This window comes from Canis aureus, chromosome 33 (genome assembly GCF_053574225.1).
Source record: "Canis aureus isolate CA01 chromosome 33, VMU_Caureus_v.1.0, whole genome shotgun sequence".
NCBI lineage: Eukaryota > Metazoa > Chordata > Mammalia > Carnivora > Canidae > Canis > Canis aureus.
The window spans coordinates 1670938-1694224 of record NC_135643.1 but is presented as its reverse complement, the minus strand read 5'-3'; the positions used below and the strand labels follow the sequence as shown (position 1 = coordinate 1694224).

The window sequence follows — 23287 nt, the reverse complement described above, 5'->3', positions numbered from 1 at the left end:
TAAATCTTACATGCTTTTTCCTCATTGAGACTTGGAATTAGTTCTGATGGCTCAAATGAAAGGAAGGTAGAGATTTGGGGATAGTGTTAGAGCATTTTTTTGTTCTATAAGATGGCCTATTAGTGAATATAGCTAGAAAGTTCACAAACACAGTTCAAAAGTCTATTGGTAGTTTGTTTAAATTAAATATAGGAAATCAATCAACTTGAAAAAAGAAGAAACAAACCCTGATGAAACATAGTCCCCTTTGCTTTAAGCCTTCTGATCCCTGACATTATTCACTTCCCTATACAATTCGGAAAGAGATTTTAGAAGGTTGACCTCATGGTTTGTTGGGAGAGTTATGTTTGCTCAGCAAAGGGCAGCTAAAAGTAGCTGTTGGAAACAGGAGGGCTTCCTCGGTCAGTTGCCAGATGGGAGCTAATGCAACTTAGCTTCCTCAGTTTCCAATCAAGGATGAACAGTTTCTCGTCCTAGTTCTGAAACACTGGAAGCTTCTCGCTCATCCAACTTCATTCTTCCGACGTGCCTCCAGAGTCTGAGCTGTGCCTTGCATTCTCTCAGGTCACCACTGCGCAGTGGCCAGCCTGCTGCCATCCATCATACCAAGGACCCTGGCATGAGGCTCGGGGCTCTCAGCCAGCAAAGCCTGGCAGCCAATGACACCCTCCCGCTTCCCCTTAATGGTCATGCTGGCTTCTCCTTAGGGCCTTTGACGGCTGCCTGCTGAAGCCAGAGATAGTCTTGTCACAATGCCCTGCTCAGAAGGCTATTGTCCTCAGTTGCTTTGTTGGGACTGAGTCCCTACCAAATACTGGTGGGGTGGCAGTGCCTCAGGCAGACAGGTAAGCCAAGAAATTATCAGCCACAAAAGCATATGAACCCAAGCTGAATTCGAACATCTGTTTCCTATGTAACCCCCTTCAGAAAGCCTGGCATTGTTTGCTTTCAAAATCAGCTCCCAGCAATCCAAGAAAACAGAAGCCATCAGTGCCTGAGGAAAGCCAGGTCTTCTCAATGAGGAGTCCTTCTCCCTGAACCTTGGGGTCCTGAGGGATCTTAAAATTGCCAACATTTAAAGATCATGCAGACAGATATCGGAGCAAAGCCTATGATTCCTGATCTTCATGAGAAATTTGGAGTTCTCCAATGAGAGGAGAGAAGTAGGCAAGTACTTTCAACCCTTGAAGAATCTGGGAAGGGACTGACAAACACCTTAAGGCAAAGTATAGCAACTGAGATCGAGTTCAGACCTGTTGTTCTGGTGACTGTCCTGCAGCCGGAGATTCCTACCACCTCAGTGGCCAGGGCATGGACTTGGAGTTACTCAGGCCCTGGAATTTATGCTCTGGGCAAGTAATATAGTTTCTTGGAATTTTCAATGGTCAGATGGAAATAATAATGCTTTCCGGTATGGGTATATGGTATGGATTCAATGACCTAGCAGCACTCATGAAGCACATGAGAAACTACCAAGTTATAATGAAAGCACATTTTAGACCAAATCCTGTTGCACATACAGACACTATTGAATAAAATACTTACTAGCCAGCAGACACAACACAACTTATACAACTGTTCAGAGAGCCTAAGTACTAGATTTCGGCCCTTTTAGGTGCTTTCCTCAGACTCCACATGAGACGTTCTTTCAAGGTAGGCTGCTTCTAGTGGGCATCATACAATCAGAAATCCTCATAAACCAATGACTCCTCATGGAACTGGTTAATGACAAGCCTCAGGCACCATCACTAAAGATTCAGGCCTTGCCAGATTTTTATATCTTGCTCATGTAAAGATAGAGAAGACCTCTACAGAATTTTTTAGCCTTGAATGCCTTTTAACTTCACCACTGAAGGCCCATTTCTAACATCAGTCATGCTATTAAAGCATCACTAGTTTCCCAATAGAATCCCATTTCTGACACTAAAATATATTTACTGGAAACCTACTGGTTATTGACTGAAGTGTGTGAACACAAACAGTGACTCCGAAGTGGGGTGCTTTCTTTTTTAAGAGATTTTATTCGTTCATTCATTCATGAGAGACACACAGAGAGAGGCAGAGGGAGAAGCAGGCTCCCCACAAGGAGCCCGATGCGGGACTTGGTCCCAGGACCCCAGGATCATAACCCCAGTGAAAGGCAGACGCTCAACCGCTGAGCCACCCAGGCGTCCCGAGTGGAGTGCTTTCTGATGGAATGGGTTGCCTGTTCCAGGGTTTCAGCTTAACCTAACAAACACACATGTTTTAAAATAAATCACAGACCCTAGAATACCTGTGCACAAAAAGGTTCACAGGATGAACTCAACACCATCTGGGATCTGACCGTCAGTTTCCTGGGCCCAAAATTTGATTTTGTCTTCACACCACAAAAGGAAAGGTCAAATTATTCAAGCTTATGGAGCCTGGTTATAAAACCAGAGAGCCAAATTATTTGTTCACAGTGAGATCACAAACTGTTACGCAGCTTTGATATTGATGGCATAAACAAATTTTCTCCTTGAACACTACTTTAAGGGGAAGTTATCATCACAAAGTTGCTTGTGAACGAACTATGATCTCTGTTCAGCCCGCAGTTAGCTGAGCTGCAACAGGTGTAGACCTGCCAGAAGTACCTGAGTCCATAAGCCAGTGTACTTTTTCTCCTTACCTGTGTCCAAATGGGCATTGCTAATTGCTGACTTTTGGGGTTCCTTGCTCCATTTTTCTTTTGTTCACACAATAGGTCACAATTCAGGCCACGATATAATTCATTCTGTTTTTACTTACCAAATTACCAATGTATTGTAGTTCCAACTTCCTAGAAATATCCATTTTTTCATTTTTTAAAATATTTTATTTATTCATTCATTTGAGAAAGAGAGTGCTGTGTGAGTAGGGGAGGAGCAGAGGGAGAAAAATTAGCAGACTCTGAGTTGAGCATAGAGTCTGACATGTAGTTTGATCCTGAGCCGAAATGAAGAGTTGGATGCTCAACCAACTGAGCCACCTAGGTATCCCTCCATTTTTTCTTTTTTTTTTTTCCATTTTTTCTTTATTGAAACTTGGAGTATAATCAAATTCTTCCATCACCCTTTGACAGGAAGATGGCTTTGAATGTTGGTTATGCCAACTGAAATTTCAGAGGATTCATTAGGCAGTGTTCTTTTCATTATAAGCAAAGGAAAACCCAGTTCAAAATTTGTTGGTTTATGTAATTTCAAAGTTTCTGGCACAGCTGGATCCAAGGATTCAAACAATGTCATCAACGCATTTTCGGATCAGTTCTGCTGCATATTGACTTCATTTTCAAGCAGGCTCTCCTCAAGTGATGGCTTCTAACAGGCTCCAGGCACACATCTTTTCAGTTTCAAGTCCGGCTGAATAAAAGCTTCTCTTTCTCTCAATAGTTCACTAAAAAACTCTTACAATTAAACTGCATTGGCCTGGCTTGGGTTAGGTGCCCATTGCTGAGCCATGGTGTTTAGGGAGACAGAATGCATTTATTATCTAGATCTTGGTTACATGACTGCTCCAGAGAACCAGTTTTTGTGCATGAACAGAGTAAGTGTATCATGATGATGCTGTTACCAGAAGAAGAGGGGTGGATTCCAGGTAGGCAAAACCCAACAGATTTTCACTGAAGAAGCAACCAGATTTGTCTTCTCTCCAATTTTTAAGGGGTTTATTTTCCTTTGTGCTATGTATACCCCAAAATTAGGTAGAATGGAGGACATTCTGCCATCCAGGACTTTAGTCTAGTGCGGAGAATGTACACAACTGACCACAGCAAACACAAACAAACAAACAAACGAGGCAAGCATCCTATGAACAGTATAGAGGGCAAATGGGAAATCTGTAAGTTTAAAGGAAAGAGGATTATTATGGTTTCAAAAGATAAAGGACGGTTTCATGGCAGAGGTGGCACTTAAGCCCTGTAAGATAGGTAGGATTTTCATAAATGGAGACAGAGAGAGGGACTGACACTGTCTGGGGTGGGGGGGAAGGTACTACACACTGGAAAGAGCATCATGGGTGCCTCTTTTGTGTCCAATGGATGCTTCCGATTGCGTGTAAAAGATGCAGTAAAGGTCCATGCGATGTCAGGTTGAACAGCAGATGTTATGGTGGGTTTGGACAGCTTATCCAGGAGGAATGTGCTCTGCAGAGGATAAAGTTGGGTGAGTCTCAGGCAATGTGAAGCTGTCCCATGCCTTCTATTTCGGTGCTTCTGGAAGTGTGGTCTGGGATGCTTTTCGAAACATGCAGATTTCTGCGCTGATCCCAGACCTGACAGAATCACAATTTCAGAGGGAGTAGGTCCTTCAGCTTTTTGTCTGGGGCTGAGCCTGAGGGCATTGTGGGATGTCCCCCAAGCCTACCTTCAGCCTTGCCTACCATTCTGACAGGAATGCCCACTTCAGTCACGTTACAATCATAACATCATAGCCCTTCCAGACAAAGATTCCTCTGCCCTGCCCTACCTTTATGGCTCCAGCTGGAATCAGACACCAGGTGTCACAGCCTTGGGGCTGAGAAGGGCAAGGCTGGCCCGGGATCCAGAAAGGGGGCAGGGTACACACCTCTCTTGACCTTAAGGAAGAAAGCAAGAGCCTTATCAGATCCACAGGATTGGCCAAGTAGTTCTTGCTGTGACTGCTCTCTATGGACACACGGGTACAGACCAAGAAGAGAGGGTTTCAGGTTTTATTTGGAAAAACCCAGACTGCATGATGACAGTCCGCACTTAATCCCCAAGGGCAGTGAGTACTAACAGGCACAAGATGCGATCGGTGGCCTCTTATCCTTTGTAGTAGTGGGCAGGTTTATACCGCCGGTAAATAAACACTTCCATTTAGCACACATTGCCAATGGCTTACTTTTTTTTTTGCTTGCCACTGCACTCTGCACGGTGTAGCCTGAACGCTGTTATTCTAAATCGAAGACTTTCCTCTGAGGAAGAAAGCCTGAGCATGCTGGTGGGCCTCTACAGCAGCCTTTCTGAGCTCATGGTCTTCTGCATTTCTTGGGAATTGTGTCGGCATTTTTGAGAAGGGTAAGAGTAGACTGTGCTGTTCATATTCTTCATTATTAAATTAAATAATTGGCTCACTTGAAACTTGCAAAAAGGTCTACTGGAAATGGAAGAGATAAGCTGAAGGGCAGACAGACGCAGGTGGGCCTTTTCTTCTCTGCTTTTTAGTACAGATGTCTCTTGCCTGAGTACCTGGGACACCCAGGTCCGGGGACCCTGGCTGCTGTGTGCTCTACAGTTCTCAACCTATCCATTGCCTCCACTTCCCTCTTCGAGGGAAGCAGAGCTACCTGGAGCTACAGCAGAGCTACCTGGAGGCCCTTTCCCAAGCTCAAAATCAGAAGGAGGGCACATAGGGGGCTGCTCCCTACCTGCAGGGCTCAGGGGATTCGCCAGTGAGGACGCCTTTCCAGCCCTGGTCTGTGCCTCCTTTGTACCCCAGTGTCCTCTGGGGCCTCAGGCTCTTGCTACTCTTAAGGCAGGCAAACTCAGGTGTGGCTTACAAAAGACAGTATCTGAGAGAGAAAAGAAAAAAAAAAAAAAAAAAAGACAGTGTCTGAGCCCAGGAGCTCATTCTTCAATTAGTTGGTTCCTGTCAGCCCGGACACCAATTGTGTTCTTTCCCAAACTCTGCACACTTCCTCCTCCCCGTTTCATTTTGTTCTCAATTTTCAATCCCTTTGAGAGAGAAGTATGATTCTAATTCCTCCTATGTGACTCCTAGCATGGTGATGACTCTTCGCTTCCAGCTTCCGGACTCTGCTGCCACACATGACCTTTGGAATTTCGTGGCTCCCTGCCAGAAGCCCTGGTTCTTCCCAGCACTGTTTAAACACTGGAAAGTGGCAATGCCCTTTGCCTTTCTGACCTTTTCGTCATCTGGCTCCAAGTTCCAAAGGGGATTTTACTGCCTGTCAGGTCAATAATTGTGCCCTGTGGCTGGAAGAAAAGACTTCCTAATGCATTCTTTTTGTGGATAGGGTTGCCAAAATTTAAAGACAGGCAGTTGGGGAAAATTTCAAGGCTTGTTTTTACATCTTGAAAAGCCATAGCCCATAGTCTGGCAGTCAATGCCCTTCTCCATGTGGGCCAGCTTACCTTTGAGCTCTTCCTTCAATTGCTACTCCTGTCTTTTCTGCTTCTCCTTTGCACTTTATCCAGTACCCTGGCCTCCTGGACTTTGCTTATGCTGTTATCTCTGCTGGCATCACCTTCCCCAAACTGTTTTCTATTTCTGCATGGTGCGATTCCCACCCATATTCTAGGTGTCAATGCCCGTTCCAGAAAGCTTCCCTAGATCTCTCCCCATCTGATTTACTCTCCCCCCACCAGCCCTTGCCTTCCCAACCTATTTCGAGACATAGCCAAATTGACACAGCTATATTGAGATATAATTCACATACCATTCAAATTCATCCATTTAAAAATGTACAGTTCAATGGCTTTTAGCACAGTCACAGAGTTGTACAACCATCCCACAATCAATTTTAGAATATTTTCTTCATTCCACAACCCAATTCCGTACTCTCTAGCCATCAATCTGCTGCCACCAATCTTCTCCAGCCCTAAGCAACCACCAATCTAATTTCTATCTCTATAGATTTGCCTATTCAGGACATTTCATATAAATGAAATAATAAATAAATAAATAAATAAATAAATAAATAAATAAATAAATAAAATCACACTACATGTGGTCTTTAGAGACTGGCTTCTTTTACATAAGATAGTGTTTCCAAGGTTCATCCATGTTGTTACTTGTATGGGTAGTACTTCCTTCAAGAGGCACATTTTCTTTTTTAAGATTTTATTTATTTATTCATAGAGACACACAGAGAGAAAGGCAGAGACACAGGCAGAGGGAGAAGCAGGCTGCACGCAGGGAGCCCGACATGGGACTCGATCCCAGGTCTCCGGGGTCACGCCCCGGGCTGAAGGCAGGCGCCAAACCGCTGTACCACCAGGGCTGCCCCAAGAGGTACATTTTAAAAGCATTTATAACATCTCTGAAACAAGGATGCGTCTTCAAAAAACAGTGATGTGTGTAGGTTAGTTAGCAGCAATTTTTCTTTTTTACTAATACTTAAAATAATGATACATCTGCCAATCAATGGCGTCACAGGGACGCCTGGGTGGCTCAGAGGTTGAGCATCTACCTTTGGCTCAGGTCATGATCCCGGAGTCCTGGGATTGAGTCCCGCATCAGGCTCCTTTCCAGCCTGTGTCCCTGCCTCTCTCTCTGTCTGTCTCTCATGAATAAATAAAATCTTAAAAAAAAATCTTTATAAAAAATGGCATCCCACTCAACAACATGATATATTTATGTTTCTGCTTTACCTCCCATGGCAGTCAGCTTTGCAGCCAACTCATTTGTTTATGTGTCCATCTTATCTTGTAAACTGTAGGCTCCAGAAGGATAGCAACTGTCTCTTAATTATCTTTGTATACTTTAAAGGACCTAGCAGCACTTGGCTTTTAGGAAGTGCTCAGTAAATATGAAGAGTGTGTTCTATTCAGAGACCTATTCTTTAATGATAACATGGCAGAGCAGGAGAAAGGCACAAAATCTTCATGTACACAACAATCACATGCTTGTGATTGTTAAGTTTTTGGTGACTGTTAAGTTTTTGTGTGCCAGGTCCTATGTTCTAAGCAGACAGTGTTACAAAAATGATTAAGACCTGTTCCTTCTTCCGAGGAACTCCTGTTTTGGAAAGACATTTATATAAATGATTATACACCAAGGAGAATGGGTAAGCGTGGTGTAGGGGCTACCAAATGCCATGAGACAGAGGTGGAAAAAGCTGCTTAGAAGGTGGCACCTGTCTTTAACACATAGGCTTTAAGAATAAGTCTGGGGCAGCCCGGGTGGCTCAGCGGTTTAGCCCCGCCTTCAGCCCAGGGCCTGATCCCGGAACCGGTTGTGTCCTAGGTAGGGCTCCCTGGGTGGAGCCTACTTCTCCCTCTGCCTGTGTCTCTGCCTCTCTCTGTCTCTGTCTCTGCCTCTCTGTCTCTCGCTCTCTCTCTGTGTCTCTATGAATAAATAATAAATAAATCTTAAAAAAAAAAAAAGTGATAGTCCAGGGTTCTGAGGTTTATCTATGACCTTATGACCATGATATTGAGTTTTCCACGTCTCTATTTTTTATCTGTAAAATGAATGTAATGAAAGTATGTATCTCTCACAGTTACAAGAATCAAATGAAACAATGGGTATAAAATATCTGATATATTTGTAAGCGCTCAAATTAATGATAGTCATTCTTGTGAATTTTTGATCATTCAATCTTGGGGGATTTTAGAAATTATTTAGCCAACCCTCCCCTGATACATCTAATTTTATGCTTTAGTCCAAGGCACCTAGTGGCTTGCCCTCTACCTGGAGGAGGTGGAATGGGCTTCTAGGAGGGGGGATGTTAGAAGCATGAGACACTAAACTGGCCAAGAATTTTTGGCAAGATAGGCACTTTGGAGGTGAGTCTCTGGAGGCTTGTCCCTGCAGCCTAACCCCTTGGCCCTCTTTCTTTCTCCCCAGGGGCAGACACTTTATTTTAATGGAGCCTTCATATTCATGTATGTAAAATGTGCCCTATATTTGGACCAGCTCGTAGCAGGAGAGTCTCAGTCCAGTCTGGATATAAGCTCTAGTTCCTTCCTGGGTATTATTTTTCTCTTCTCAACTAACTGGACTACCAGGGGTGAAGTTTCTGCATTTTTGTTCCTCAAGTACCTACCTGGATGAGCAAAGAAGTTCTACTTAAGTTTTTACCTATTTTATTTTAAAAAATATTTTGTTTATTTGACAGAGACAGGGAGTCTGCACAAGCAAGGAGAGCGGCACACAGAGAGAGAGGGAGAAGCAGACTCCCCCCTGAGCAGGGAGCCCGAATTGGGGCTCAATCCCAGGACCCAGTATCATGACCTGAGATGAAGGCAGACACTTAACCAACTGAGCCACCCAGGTGCCCTTCTACTTAAGTTTTTAGTTGTTGTTGTTGTTGTTGTTGTTTTTAACTTTCCACTTTGAAATACTAGCAAGTATTTTTGAAAAGATTTTATTTATTCATGAGAGACACAGAGGCAGAAGGAGAAGCAGGCTCCCTGCGGGGACCCTGATGTGGAACTTGATCCCAAGACTGAAGGATCAAGCCCTGAGCCAAAGGCAGATGCTCAACCCTGAGCCACCCACACATCCCTGAAATACTAACAAATATTTTTGAATTAAAGAATGAATGACTATATTTGGAATGAATTATGAATAAATGCATAAACAAATGGTTACAGGATTGTCTATAACAATTGGCTCCTCAAACAAATTACATGTATTTTCCAAGTAGAAAATCAGAAAAAAAAGCTGAAAGAATTATACTCCTTTATCAAAATTTTTTTCAGTTTTATGAATAATATATCACTATTCAATCAAGAGAGCTAGAGTGATTGGGTTTTGATAGTTGGTTTCTTTTCTAATAGACATGGCACCGGGAAAACAATGTTTTATTTTTCTGCTAACTTGACAGACTGATAAAGCTGTTGATCCCGTGGCTACTAGTCTTTGTTTAAAAGAAGATACTGAAAGATGCAGAAGGTGAAGATGTAATTTTGGAAACTAAGTCTATGCTCTCCTCTCCCAATGGGTGGTAGAGGAATGGGTGGGAGTGCAGTTTCAGGACATTGGTCCCTTAAACCTGGGTCTGAGCACAGGAAGGCCCAGGTATATGCTACCAGAGATGGGATTCTACTAAACAGAGGGCATGAGTATTAACTCGGTTAACAGAAAATGTGACAGAAAATCTAAACTAATGGTAGTTTAAGCAAGGTAAAGTTCATCTCATTCCCACCTAAAACAGCTCCAGATGAAGATGCACCAGGGCAAGAATAGTCCTGATTCTAGGGGCTCTTGTGCCCAGATAGAAACCACAGTTGGATTACCAAGAAGGAAAGGAAAAAAGAATACAGGGATAGCAAGTAGCCATCTCTGCCATAAGACCATAAGGTCCCAATGCCTGCCCCTGAGTGTTAGGGTAGGTGTAGTTGGCGGATGAGGAGCTGGGGGCTAGTCAGCACATGGGCTGGTAACAGGCCCAGTAAAGTGCTGTCCTGGGAGTTAGTAGCTCCCCTCCCCTGCATAAGAATGGTTCACAGGGCTTTCCCCCACCCCTTGAAGGCTCCCACTCTCACCCTAGCATCTCTTCTGAAGGCAGCAGGCTTGTATCATCCCTCAACTTCACCCTTTGACCACTTTCCTTTGAGATTAGATTTAAAACTATGCTCAGGCGCTTGGTAAACATGCACTCATGGCTAAGTGATTGAACATCTCTGCATCTCATTTTCTGTACCTCTGAAATGTAAATAATCTATAATCATAGCACATAATAATAATAATTATCAGGCTCAACACAAAATGCCTACTTAAAACAAATGTTAACTACTTTCCTAACCAAATGGATTATGTGTAAGTGGAAGCCCCAGTGAAATCAGTACTTTCTTGAGATATTCCAAACCTCACCCATACTCTAATTCAATTCTGATTTTGTTAATAATGCCAGAATTTATTGAGAGCATACTCTGTGCAAGGCACTAAGTGTTCCGTGTGTTTGAACCTCACAACAACGCTATAAACTAACCATTACAATATCCCCATTTTACAGAGAAAGGTTAAGGTGCCAAAGCTCTCCAAGCTAGGAAATAACAGAGCTAGACTATGGAACCAGTGGTAGCTGGCTCCAGGGCCTGTGATCTTAACTGCTAGTGATAAAACCTCCCTAGGAACTTTCTTCCCATCCTCTCATCAGTTGAAGATCTTAATGAAAGCTTTGTAAATTTAGCTGGGATCTGAACCTTTTGAAGGCCTCCACCCCTCTTGCCCTCCCAATCCTTTATCTTTGTAACTTTATCTCTTAGAAAAAATTGTTTGGCTCGAGTTAATGATCAGTTATTCAACAAGTATTTGTGTCAAGACTCAGTCTTCTTAAGAGTTCACGGTCTTATTGGAGAAATAAGAAATTAAAAGGCAATTATACCGTATAATTCAACAATTGTACTTCTGAGTTATATACCCAAAAGAATTGAAAGAGAACCATGTCCAATGTATATAGCAGCATTATTCACACTAGCCAGAGTGGAAACCACCCAAGTGTCCACTGATGGATGAGTAGATAAACAAAATGTGGTCTAGGCATACATGGAATATTATTTAGCCTTAAAAAGAAAGTCTGACACATGCTACAGCATGGATGAATTTTTTTAAATATTTTATTTATTTATTCATGAGAGACACACACAGAGAGAGGCAGAGACACAGGCAGAGGGAGAAGTAGGCTCCTCACAGGGAGCCCGATGTGGGACTCGATCCCAGGACTGGGATTACGCCTTGAGCTGAAGGCAGATGCTCAACCGCTGAACCACCCAGGCATCCCAGCATGGATGAATCTTGAAGGAATTATTCTATGTGAAATAAGCCAGACACAAAAGGAGAAATAATGTGGTTCCACTTAGATGAAGTACCTAGAATAGTCAAATTCATAGGGATGAGGAATAGAATGGTGGTTGCTAGGGGTTGAGAGAAGGAGAGTGAGGAATTAGTGTTTAATGGCCACAGAGTTTCAGTTTGTGGAGATGGAGAAGTTCTGGAAAGAGTTGGTGGTGATGCTTGTACCAGCATGTGAATGTATTTATTTTTTTTTTAAATTTTTATTTATTTATGATAGTCACAGAGAGAGAGAGAGAGAGAGAGAGAGAGAGGCAGAGACACAGGCAGAGGGAGAAGCAGGCTCCATGCACTGGGAGCCCGATGTGGGATTCGATCCCGGGTCTCCAGGATCTCGCCCTAGGCCGAAGGCAGCGCCAAACCGCTGCGCCACCTAGGGATCCCATGTGAATGTATTTAAATCATATAACTCCACCCTTTAAAAAAGGCTAGAAGTGCTCAGAGGCTGCAGAGTAGGGCCAGGTAGCCTGGACAACTGTGCCTGGTCTTCTATCAGGTCCCTGATAGCACCTTTGCCTATCTCCTCAGTTCCTTTTCCTAGGGGGTCTCAAAGCCTTTCCTTCCCTTGGCCCTCAGCATTGGTCTGTGGGGAACTTTAGGGGCCCGGGAGTCTCCGTGCCAAGTAGCTTGTTACTGCAGGCTCAGGTGGGAATCCTAGACAGGGGCAAAGTGCTGAGGTTTGGAGCCTGTATTGCTCTTAGCTATCTGGGTGGATGAGGATAGTGATGAAGGATAGTTGGAAGAAAGGCAGGCAGGGACAAGGCCCAAGCCCCAGCCCCCCACCCTCCCACCTCCTATGCCCTAAGAGGAAACCACCCTTAAAAGGATTTTCACCACCCTGGAGGGAGCCCTCCACCCTTTCCCACGTGATACATGGGTGACAAAAACCTGATTGGATGACCGGTGCAGGGAGGGTCAATCAGATTTAAACAGTTGTCCACAAGCCCATAAAACCCCCTAGACTTAGAAAATCCAGTGGGAACCCCCTCGGGCCTCCTCCCTTTGCAGGAGCTTTCTACAATCACTTTACTATCGCTCAATAAACTGCTTTGCTGATCTACCTCTTCATTCCTTGAAGTTGCATGAGCAAGAACCACTGGCACCAAAGGAGAAGAAATCCTGCCACAATCCGGGACAGAATGAAGGAGGCAAGGAGAGATGGAGAGAATGGTAAAGATTGGAGAAAATTTGATAGAGAGGTTAGTTAGCCTGAGGGAAATCACCCACAGAGAACACCCCAATTTCCCATCTGGGTGACTGGGTGGATGGGGGTGCCATGCCTGAGATATGGAATACAGGAGGGAGGATGTGTTTTTTGAGAGAGCGATGAGTTCTGTTTTCTACTTTGGGATATGAGGAGTTGAAGGTCCTTATATCCAAATAGCTGGTTAGCTTAACGGAAACATCAGGTTTAACAAAGGTTCAGAAGGATATACTAGAAGAGCAGATTGAGATTGGGGGAAAAAAAGGAAAAAGAAAAGCGGTGTTCAGAAACCTATTCCAAAGAGAATATAGGACCAGGTGTACAGCTTGCATAATTTTGTGCAAGTCTGGTTTCTGATTTATATTTATTTTCAGCTGATAACCTACCCTCAGTGTGCTTTCTCTTGGTTCTTATTGGCGAAGTCACTGATTGGGATCCAGAACCAGGTATGTGTTCTTCCTGTGTGAAATCCAAGCCATCATTCCCAGGGCTTGCAAGGGGAGAGCCAGACCCTGTAGGTGTCAGTTTATAAAACTCACTCCTAATACTGTGCCATTGCTTTCTCTGTTTCTGAGCTTGACTTCCCTTCAAAAGCATTTTCACTGGGAAAATATTTCTGTTTAATTTGCTTTGTGTTCAGATTATGTTGAGCTCCCACTTTATACCTATTATCACTAGGGCTGCAATCTTCAGGCGCTACTTCTGGGAACACCACACTGGCCTCAGCCCAATGCCTCTGCCAGCCCTCCCGGGCTTGTGGATGCAAACACACCAATCCACAAACTCATACCTGCCTCCTTCTGCCTGAACTTGGGACTGTCTCTCTCCATCTGCTAGCCTTCTTTTGACTTTTCCTTCTTTTGAGATCCAGGGCAGAAAACACTGAAGACAGACTTGGGATACTAAAGTTCTGGGCACTGTCCCATTGCTCATCAGTTTGTGGGACAAGAAAAACCCAGATCCAATCTTGTTTTTGTGTGCTATGTTGCAGTCTGCAGGGCTTTTCCATTCATGGTCTCGTAACTTCCTGGGCCTCAATTCATCTGTGAAATGGGGAAAAACATCTACTCATCTTTCCTACTCCACACATATATAAAGCTTGTGGCTGATAGGAGACATGAGAGCCTGTCGGAAATGACCAGATCTGATTTTTAAAGATACATATAGTATTAAACTTATAGCTCATGTTTCTGAAGCTCCTCAGTAGTTAATCTATTGTTCTTTTCTTCAGTGGATATGGCCCACTTCTATTCCAATGCTCTTTTTACACGAAGGATGTTAATTATAATGACACTCCATTTATCAAGTACTTACTAGTGGAGATACTAATTACGTTAAGAATCCCAATTCTCAGCCTTGAAAGCTGAGTACAAGTATGCCCATTTTACAGGTGAGGACATAGAGGCTCAGAGAGGTTAAAATAGCCAACTTTAATTGACAAAGTGAATAAGTGGTAGAGACAGGGTGGTAAACCATGTTTGATGTGAATCTGGATGGGGCTTCTGCCCTTAACCATTACAATTTCCTGACTCACCAGCTCTCCACTTTTCAAAGCGACTTCTTTTCCTCCTTCTCTCCCTCCTCCATCTCTTTCCTAAAAGCATCTTTACCCCCAGGCCTTGAAAGTGTCTATTTTGGAAACCACAAGTAAAAGAAATCTGGTCCGATGCTCTCCAGGAGCTTGGGGAAAGTCCTGAGTGTGGGGTGGGAAAGTGGGGGCGGTGGGAGGTAAGGGGGCTAACTGGCCAAAAGAAAACACATTTGACTGTTTGCTGCATCCCCTTGTCTTTACCTAGACAAGAGGTGGTAGGTCCATGGAACACAGCTTTGAGGAGAGGCTCCCTCCTCTTGTTTTCAGCCTCCCAGGCCCTGGACTCCTTCCTTTCAACAGTGATGTTTTCCACTCGAATCTTTGTACGGCTTGGGGGTTGGCCAGAGGAGGGAGGGATTGGGGGCCCAGCCGGAAAGGAGGCAGGGGAGAGGAGAAAGATTAAGAAAAGAAAAGCAGCTGGAACTCATCTCCTGGGGATGGGCCAAGAAGGAGTCCTAGGCCCTGGGAAATCTGCCCACCTCTTGTTCTGTGCTCCCCTCCCAGCTTCCTTTTCAGCCTGGACTCAAACCACTTGTGGCAGCTCCCCACAGCAGGCGCCACAGTAGACTAGCAAACACAGAGATCCCCGCTGGGATAGAAGACATACTTTCAAGCTGCAAGGAGCCCATTGCCAAAACTTAGAGATGTCCTTCCAAATGTCAACATTGCAAATCAGAAAAAAAAAAAAAAAATCTGTGTCTGCAGGACTCCAGTCAGCAGGATGGGGCGGCCAGCAAATATGTGGATATTTAGTGACAAAAGGCAAGAAAGGTACTGAACTTGATAGAAAGAGAATTTTAAAACTTCAGAGTTCCTGTAAGACTGGTCTTCAAAGGAGCTCAGCAGAGAGCAGGAGCCCATGTGTAGGGAAAGGAACCAGGAAATGAAGTTAACTGAACAAATATGGGGAGACTAAGAGTATCCTCTAAGGAGGGTCTTTTTTTTTTTTTTTTTTTTTTTTAAGAAGGGTCTTAAAGTCATCTCAGACTTGTGTTAAATTTAGAGAAAATTAGGTCATTCTGGAATCATCCTTGGACTGAGCATGAGGTCAGGAGAAACTATTTTAGAAAATAGATCATATCATGTCACTCTCCTGCTTAAAACCATGGGGGAAAAAATAAATCCCAAACTTCCTGCTGTGGCCTGCAGACTTCATGACAGACCCCTGCTGATGTTTCCCACCTCATTCCATCCACTAGGCTGTAGCCTTGCTGGCCTTAGGTCCAAACTCAAGGCCTTTGCATCTGCTATTCCCTTCGGCTAGAAAAATGTTCCTGGCCTCAGATTATCATAGTGCTTTTCAAATTACACATGATGGCCAATTAATTAGTGGGTGATGCAATTAATTTGGTGGGTCATAAGCAATTTTTAAAAAGAATTTAGAGGCACCCTGCTGGGTGACTCAGCAGGTCAAGCATCTGCCTTCTGCTCAAGTCATGATCCCCCCATCAGGTCCTGGGATCAAGCCCGGCATTGAGCTTCCCGCTTACGGGGAGCCTGCTTCTTCCTCTCCCCCTGCTCATGCTCTCTCTCTCTCTCTCTCCTTCTCTCTCGCTGTGTCAAATAAATAAAATCTTAAAAAAAAAAAAAGAGAAGACTTTAAATTTGATAGAAATATTAGGATGTCCCATGAAATAAGGATAAGTACTATGTTTATGAAACACACATGTATGTGTGCATGTGTATCCTGGATTATGATGTAAAATAAAATTCTCACTAATGGGTCTCAGTCCATAAGCTTTAATAGTCACTCACTTAGGAGTTGGTGATGGATAATTTAGGCTCCTCTCCTCCCAGTCAGGAGCACTTTTGATTAACTTTCTGATTTCTCTGTAGAGGCATTATTATGAATGTTCAATAGAAATGAATTGAGCCTGGTCTCAAAGATCATTAACTAGGTTTAAAGAGTTTTCATGCATCATACTTAAAAAATAGTAAAGTGTCTTATGTTTCCACATTGTATGCCCTTGTGCTACTCAGAGGAGAATGGCTGCATGTGGGATCCATGATTAAAAGTTCTGTGACAGGGTCACCTGGGGGGCTCAGTGGTTGAGCGTCTGCCTTCAGCTCAGGGCGTGATCCCCGGGGTCCTGGGATAGAGTCCTGCATCGGGCTCCCTGCATGGAGCCTGCTTCTCCCTCTGCCTGTGTCTCTGCCTCTCTCTTTCTCTGTCTCTCATGAATCAATAAATAAAATCTTTAAAAAAAAAAAAAAAGAAAAGGTTCTGTGACAGATGCTGCTACTTACCCAACCCAGCAACCTTTCCCAAACTCCTATTCACTTGTCGTGTTTTACTACAGAGACTGAGAAAACTAAATATTCCACAGCTCCTTTGCAGCTAAGAATGGCCATATGACACAGATCTGGTCAAAGATACAAATAAAAGTCTGTTCAAATGTTGCTGAAAAATTTTTACTTTTCTAAGAAAAGAAGCTGTGGGTGGCATCGCCTCCATCTCTTCTTTCCTTCCTCCTCTGAATGAAGATGTGGTGCCTATAACTGTTTTAGGTCAGCAGCTGTCATCTTTTGATGATGAAGGAAGGCTCTAGAAAATCAGACAGGGGATCCCTGGGTGGCTCAGCGGTTTGGCGCCTGCCTTTGGCCCAGGGCGCGATCCTGGAGTCCTGGGATCAAGTCCCACGTCGGGCTCCCGGCATGGAGCCTGCTTCTCCCTCCTCCTGTGTCTCCACCTCTCTCTCTCTCTCTATGTCTATCATAAATGAATAAATAAATCTTTAAAAAAGAAAAAAGGAAAATCACCGGCATGCTGGCTCTAATTGGGAATTTTGCAAGCTCTGCTTGTGTCATATTTTCTCATGTCCCAATGGCTAAAGCCAAGCTCAGAGTTAATATGGCAGTAGACTACACAAGGGTGTGGATACCAGAAAACGTGATTCCTTGGACCTATAAATACAGCAATCTGCCATTTCCTCGTCAAGGCACTTTATTTCCATACGTTGAAAAATTGTTGTATTATCCTCATTTAATTAAAACAAGATGCTTGTCATCTCTAAAAAATTATTATAATAAATATGCAAATCTATGATGTCTGAAATGGAAATGGTACCTTTTTGGATGCAGTGTTGTGGTGCAGTGCACAACCTGCACAACTATACTTAGTGGCCCTGATAACTTTTATCAGTATAACTCTTCTTAGTCCACTTTGTATGTGAGGGTTGGTTTCAATCTTTATGTCTTTGGTACTTCTTTATGTGTCTTTTGGTACTACTATCATGCCTGACATTTTATAAATATAGGTCTTCTGTCACTTTCTTCACATTCCATTTGCCCACCACAGGGCTGCCAAGGTTAACTTTTTAAGCAAAATAACAATAGCAACAAATACATTTTGAGCCCTTCTAATGTTCCAGGTCCTGTGCTAAGTAGCTCATTTAATCCTTACAGCAACCTTAGGAAGCAAGTATCTTTATTATTCCCATTTTATATGTGAGAAATTTGAGATTTAGGCATAGGTAGCCTGCGACAAATCACACAGCCTGCGACAAATCACACAGCCAGTACAAGGCAGAATAAAACCAGAACTCAAGTCTGTTTGCCCCTGAAGCCCTCTGAGTCATAGTTCTCACAGTGAGATCTCTGGACCACCTGCATTGAAATCATGTCAAGTACTCGCTAAAATGCAGAGTCCTGAGCCATCTCCTAGACTTACTAAAGCCTGGACTTCTTAGCATGGTTTCTGAGGTTCTTCATAAGTTGGCCTTTGCCCACCCGCCTAACTTTATCTTGGTGGGTCCCTTCCACTGTCCTTGCCACCCCCTGTGCCAATGCACACACTGCAGATTTATACAGAGGTATCTGGCATACTTGGAGTGTGCTGGCCCCCTACCTTGGTACCCAAACGCACACAATACCTTCTTGGAATAATTCCACTTCCACCTCCTCCCACCTGCCCAGTCTAGTGAAACTCCTTTCATTCTTCAAGGAGTTTCTCATTCTTAATTCAAGTTTCTTAATCTCTGAGAAACCTTTCTGATTGCCCCTTACACAGATGGGATGCTGCTTCTTTCCAGCTTTCCTTGGGACTTCACAGATAGCTCTACTCCATGCTTACCAATAAGTTGGTTAATTTTTTCTTCTCGCATATCACTTGCTGCATCTGCAGTGGGGCATTTAGTAAATCTTTTTTTTTTTTTTTTTTTTGCTGTTTTATTTTTGATGTGGGGCTGGATCCCAGGACCCTGGGATCATGACCGAGTGGAAGGCAGATGCTTAACTCACTGAGCCACCCAGGTGCCCCAATTTTTTTTCTTATAAGGAATTCTACGATCTTCTCTCTTAGCAACTTTCAAATATGCAACACGGTATTATTACCTATAACGATCACACTATATATTCACATTCTGATGATTTGCTTATTTTATAACTGGTAGTTTGTGCCTTAGTAAGTCTTAATAAATGTTTTTCAACAGTTGAATGCTTTAAAACAATATTTCTAATGTAAAAGTCATAATTTAATAAACTAGGTTTTATATCTCAGGTTATACTAAAAAAAACTTACAGTCACAAAGCAAGATAATTTTTAAAAAGCAGAAAATAGGAAGAACTAAAAGGTTGTTTTCTTGACTTTAAGGAAAATTCAGAATATTTTAAATACTAGTATTCAGAGCAAATATAGAATCAAGAATATTTACTTGTTTTTATTCTATTTTATTATAGAAAATTCAAATACACACAAGAGTAGAGAGACCAGCACATTGTTTGCTTGAGTACCTATCACCCAGTTCCAGTAGTTACCAACATTCTGCTGTTCTTCTTTCAAATGATGCCAATTCTAAAATACTTATTAATTCAAAAAGAGAGCTAAAAACAATTAGGTTAATTTAAAAATATCCTCGTGTGTGGTGTTGCAAAACCAGTCATGCTTTAAAAAGAATGACGTTAACAGCCACCATCTGGTCATTGGTGAACACCTAAAGGCAGGAATCAACACTTTTCCACTCCCAGCATTACTGGGGAGGTGGGAGAGGGAAGAGGACTGCCCTGGCCTGGGGGTGGGGCGGGGCGGGGCGGGGCTCAAACGCTCTGCCTTTGCTGCTCTAATGTATCAGTAGCTGGTTAAAAGCTAGGTAAGAAGAATTGGACTAGAAGTTTCTTCGAAGGGAAATAGATAAAGGTTTTGACTGGAACCCCAAATTCACAATGCACCTGTATTTAGACTTTAGATGCTATCTTTCAGAAACAGTCCAACTATAGTGTTTTATGAGTATATCTTAGGGATCAATTTATTTAATGTAAACATTTAGAATATTCCACAATTTTTGTGACTTCTATTGACACTTAGTAATCTTTAAAAAATATTTATTTATTCATGAAAGACACACAGAAAGAGAGAGGGGGGCAGAGATACAGGCAGAGGGAGAAGCAGGCTCCATGCCGGGAGCCTGATGTGGGACTTGATCCCGGATCTCCAGGACCATGCCCTGGGCCAAAGGCAGGTGCACAACTGCTGAGCCACCCAGGCTTCCCAGTATTTTTTTTTTTTTTTAATAGTATTCTGGGGTAACTGGGTGGCTCAGCCAGTTAGCTAGTTAAGCATCTGACTCGAGCTCAACTCAGGTCTTCATCTCAGGGTCGTGAGTTCAAGCCCCATGTTGGGCTCCATGATAGGCATGGAGCCTACTTAAAAATAAATAAAATAAATTTAAAAAGTATTCTGGGAGCCTTAGCAAGTGGTCTGGGATGCTCTTGGCCACTGAAAGGTGGTGGAGGTGAGGATTCAGAAAAAGGTGAGGTCTTCAGTATTGTCCCAGGTTTTCTTCATGAATGACTCCCATCTGAAGCTGATGGAAATAGTGCCAAGGTTACAGTTGGGCTCAAGAGCGGCAAAAAAGGAAAAAAGACAAAGAAGGCATTGGTAGCAGGGGATATCTGGTTGGAGAGGCAGCAAGAAAGAAACAACAGGAGAGAGATGGGGTGGACATACTGTGAGAAAAGGGAGGTACACCATGGTCTTGGGGGCCACAATAGGAAATCTGAACTTAGCGTTTTTTTTTTTTTTTAATTTTATTTATTCATTCATGAGAGACACACAGAGAGAAGTAGAGGGAGAAGCAGGCTCCCTGAGAGGAGCCCAGTGTGGGACTCCGGGGATCACACCCTGAGCCAAAGGCAGACGCTCAACCACTGAGCCACCCAGGCGTCCCTGAATTTAGCTTTTATTTAATTCAAATGTGTTCACCTTTCTTAGGAGAAACCAAGGCACAAAAAGCCAGGATCCTAGTAATTAAATCTGTAAAATCTTAAAAGCAAATCCCAGGATGCCTGCCTTAAGAGACTTCAAGTCAGATGCTCATCACAGGACAGACATATGGACAAGGGAATTCCTGTCCTACAGGAAATGGAAAACCCTGAGGCACCCACTCTCCCCACCCTCCACAGAGCCCTCTTAGGTCCCAGACCAGGCTGTGTCTCCCATTTGGGCTGTCAGGCTTCACAGTAAGGAGGAACAATGAAAGAATTCACGGTTTCCTACCAACAGAGGAAGAAGCAGCCCTTAGGCAAAGCAAGGAATCAGAACTGCTGACTAGGTCCACCCTCCCTCCCTAGGATCCCAGGGGTGGGGGGTGGGGGTGGAGGAGGTTGGTGGTGTCCCGAAGAAAGAGTGGCCTTTGTGAAAAGTGCAGGTTCAGCTGGATGCTTGGAATGACTGCTCCCAACCGCTGGAAGTTCTCCTCCAGGAGGGGGCAGAGTGCACAATGAGAGGGGGTGAGGACTTGGGTGGTCATATTTAGAAGGCGTGTTGACCATGGCAATGACAGGCCAGCCATAGGGTGGAGAAAGACAACTAGGGTCCGGGAGAATAGCCAATAGAGAAGGCCTCTAGGGCAACTCCTTAATGAGCCCATTCATCCAGGGGAGTTAAAGGACAGGCAACTGTGTTGCCCAAGAAGCAGTTCCCACAGCTGGAGGTTAGGGAGCTAAACAATGTGCAGTCATGGTGGTTTCCTCTCCCCGTGGGTCACTGCACGGCGGCGTGTGCAGGAGAGGGTGTGCACTGACGGAGAGAATGCTTTGTCTCTTTTCAGCAGCAAGTGTGGGGAGCCCTGGCAATGGTAATAATTCAGGAGTACATTGCCCAGAAACCTAAAAATGTGCTTTTGTTACCAATATAATTATTGACATTTCAAAACTATTTGTGACTTGTACTGCCGAGTTTATTTGACTTGAAGCTGTGCAGGGCTCTCTCTAGTGAATCGACAACACATGGTAGGTTTTTGCAGTTTAACACCTTTACGTAATAGGCCGCATCCATTTTGATGTTTATGTATAAAGACAAACTACATGGAAATGTGCATGAGGCATGGAATTCCAAGACTTTAATGAATAGCAAACACAGGAAAAACTGCTTATTTAGGATGAATGACGTTCTTTGCCAACTGCCTGTTAAAGCATTTCAATTCCAACTCAGGAAGGAGGGAAGGAAGGGAGGAAACATCTTTTGGGTGCATTTAGCAGCGCATTCCTGCCTCCCACTGCGTGGCATCTCTGTAGAACTCCCTCCTTATCTTTGTTCTCCTACAGCCTCTTCCAACATTCTTCAGCTTACCGCTGGGCAGCGAGGCGTGAAGAAGGTGGAGTATCCAACCTGGGGTGCAGTATGAACCTGGCTCTCAAGTAGACTTGTCTTTGTTTTCTTTTAACGGATTTTGTCTATTTATTTGACAGCGTGAGAGCCAGGGCACAGGCCAGCAGGGGAGAGGCAGAGGGAGAGAGGGGAGAAGCAGGCTCCGCACTGAGCACGGGGCCTGACCTGGGGCTTGATCCCAGGGTCCTGGGATCAGGACCTGAGCTGAAGGCAGACGGTTAAGGGACACAGCCCCCCGGGGTGCCCCAGTAGACTTCTCTTCAGACTCCACTGCAGGCTGGATCCCCGCACACCCCCCGCCCCTTGAGGCCACTTCCTCTCCCACTCCTGGGCCTTGTCACCCGGCACAAGCCCACAAGCCGATCTCTTAATCAGAGATAAGCCTGACCATCAGGGGGTGGGGCTGGGGAGGGAAGCAGAGAGAAGGGCCATTTGGTTCCCGCTTCCCGGAAGGCCCTTGGGCGTCATCTCCAGCGGGGCTTGCACACGCAGTCACACCAGCGCGTGCATGTCACCGGGACCTTTACGCTGCACCGCAATCCTGCGGCTGCGACTGCTCTGGCATGTGTGCATTCAGAAGATGCTTTCCGAGCTTGGAAATGGAGAGAGAGGCCTCTCTTGGTTTCGGGGTCGCGAGCTAAGCGTCACCCAAGGCCCGAGGGAAACTCGCGGGGCGGCGCGCTCGGGGCCGGAGGGTGCCAGGTCCCATGCGGCGGCGGCCGCGCCACGGGGCCAGGGGCGAGAGCACGACTGCGCGACCTCCTGCCCCTGCTCCGAGGAGCCTGGTGGCCGGGAAGCGCGGCCCCTCGGCGGGGCGGGGCGGGCGCTGGGTGCGAGGCGGTGATGCGCGCGCTTGCGCTCGGGGACCCCGGGGAGGGCCGGCGGGGGCGGGGGCGGGGGCGGGCGCGGGAGGGCCGGGGAGGTGGTCCCGGGGGGCGCGGGGCGGAAGGAAGCGGCCAGCCCGGGGCAGACGCGCTTTGGGGAGGGAATTGCGTGGCAGGAGTGTCGGGTGCTGCCGTGGAGTGTCCCAGACGTGCCCGCGAGCGCGGGGCGGGCCGGGGCGCGCGGTGGGTTCGGTGGCCGTGGTCGCCGGCCGCTTGTTTGATGCCCGCCAGTATTGGGGCGCACCTGAAGGCGGGCGGGGACCGGCGGCCCCCACCTGCAGCAACTCCGGGCACACACCGTGAGTGTCCACTGAGCTTAGGCCCCACGCGCCTTGCGCACATGCACGCCCCACGCGGAGCGCAGAGCGAGGCTGCAGAGCCAAGGAGCGCGGGCACCGGGGCCAGGGGCATCGGAACCTGCGACGTAAACTGTCCGGCTTCAGCACTAATGTTTTTCATCACTTCTGTAAATAAGAGCTATTTTGAGACCGTGTATTTTGA

At 45.0% G+C, this 23287-nt stretch overlaps 2 long non-coding RNA genes across 3 annotated transcripts; one reads left to right on the top strand and one right to left on the bottom strand.

Annotated features, from left to right (window-relative positions):
• Nucleotides 1-2791: 2791 nt before the first annotated feature.
• On the bottom strand, nucleotides 2792-5761 carry LOC144303889 (uncharacterized). The gene is made up of 3 exons (XR_013370897.1): nucleotides 5386-5761; nucleotides 4464-4572; nucleotides 2792-4141 (listed from the first exon to the last, which is right to left on the bottom strand). It is a non-coding gene; the product is annotated as an uncharacterized LOC144303889 (long non-coding RNA).
• LOC144303888 (uncharacterized) lies at nucleotides 4866-22655 on the top strand. Of its 2 annotated transcripts, XR_013370896.1 has the most exons (4): nucleotides 4866-5035; nucleotides 12580-12700; nucleotides 13080-13151; nucleotides 21839-22655. It is a non-coding gene; the product is annotated as an uncharacterized LOC144303888 (long non-coding RNA). The 2 variants fall into 2 exon arrangements; XR_013370895.1 differs by lacking the exon at nucleotides 4866-5035 and having other exon boundaries at nucleotides 12465-12700.
• The last annotated feature ends 632 nt before the right edge of the window (nucleotides 22656-23287 follow it).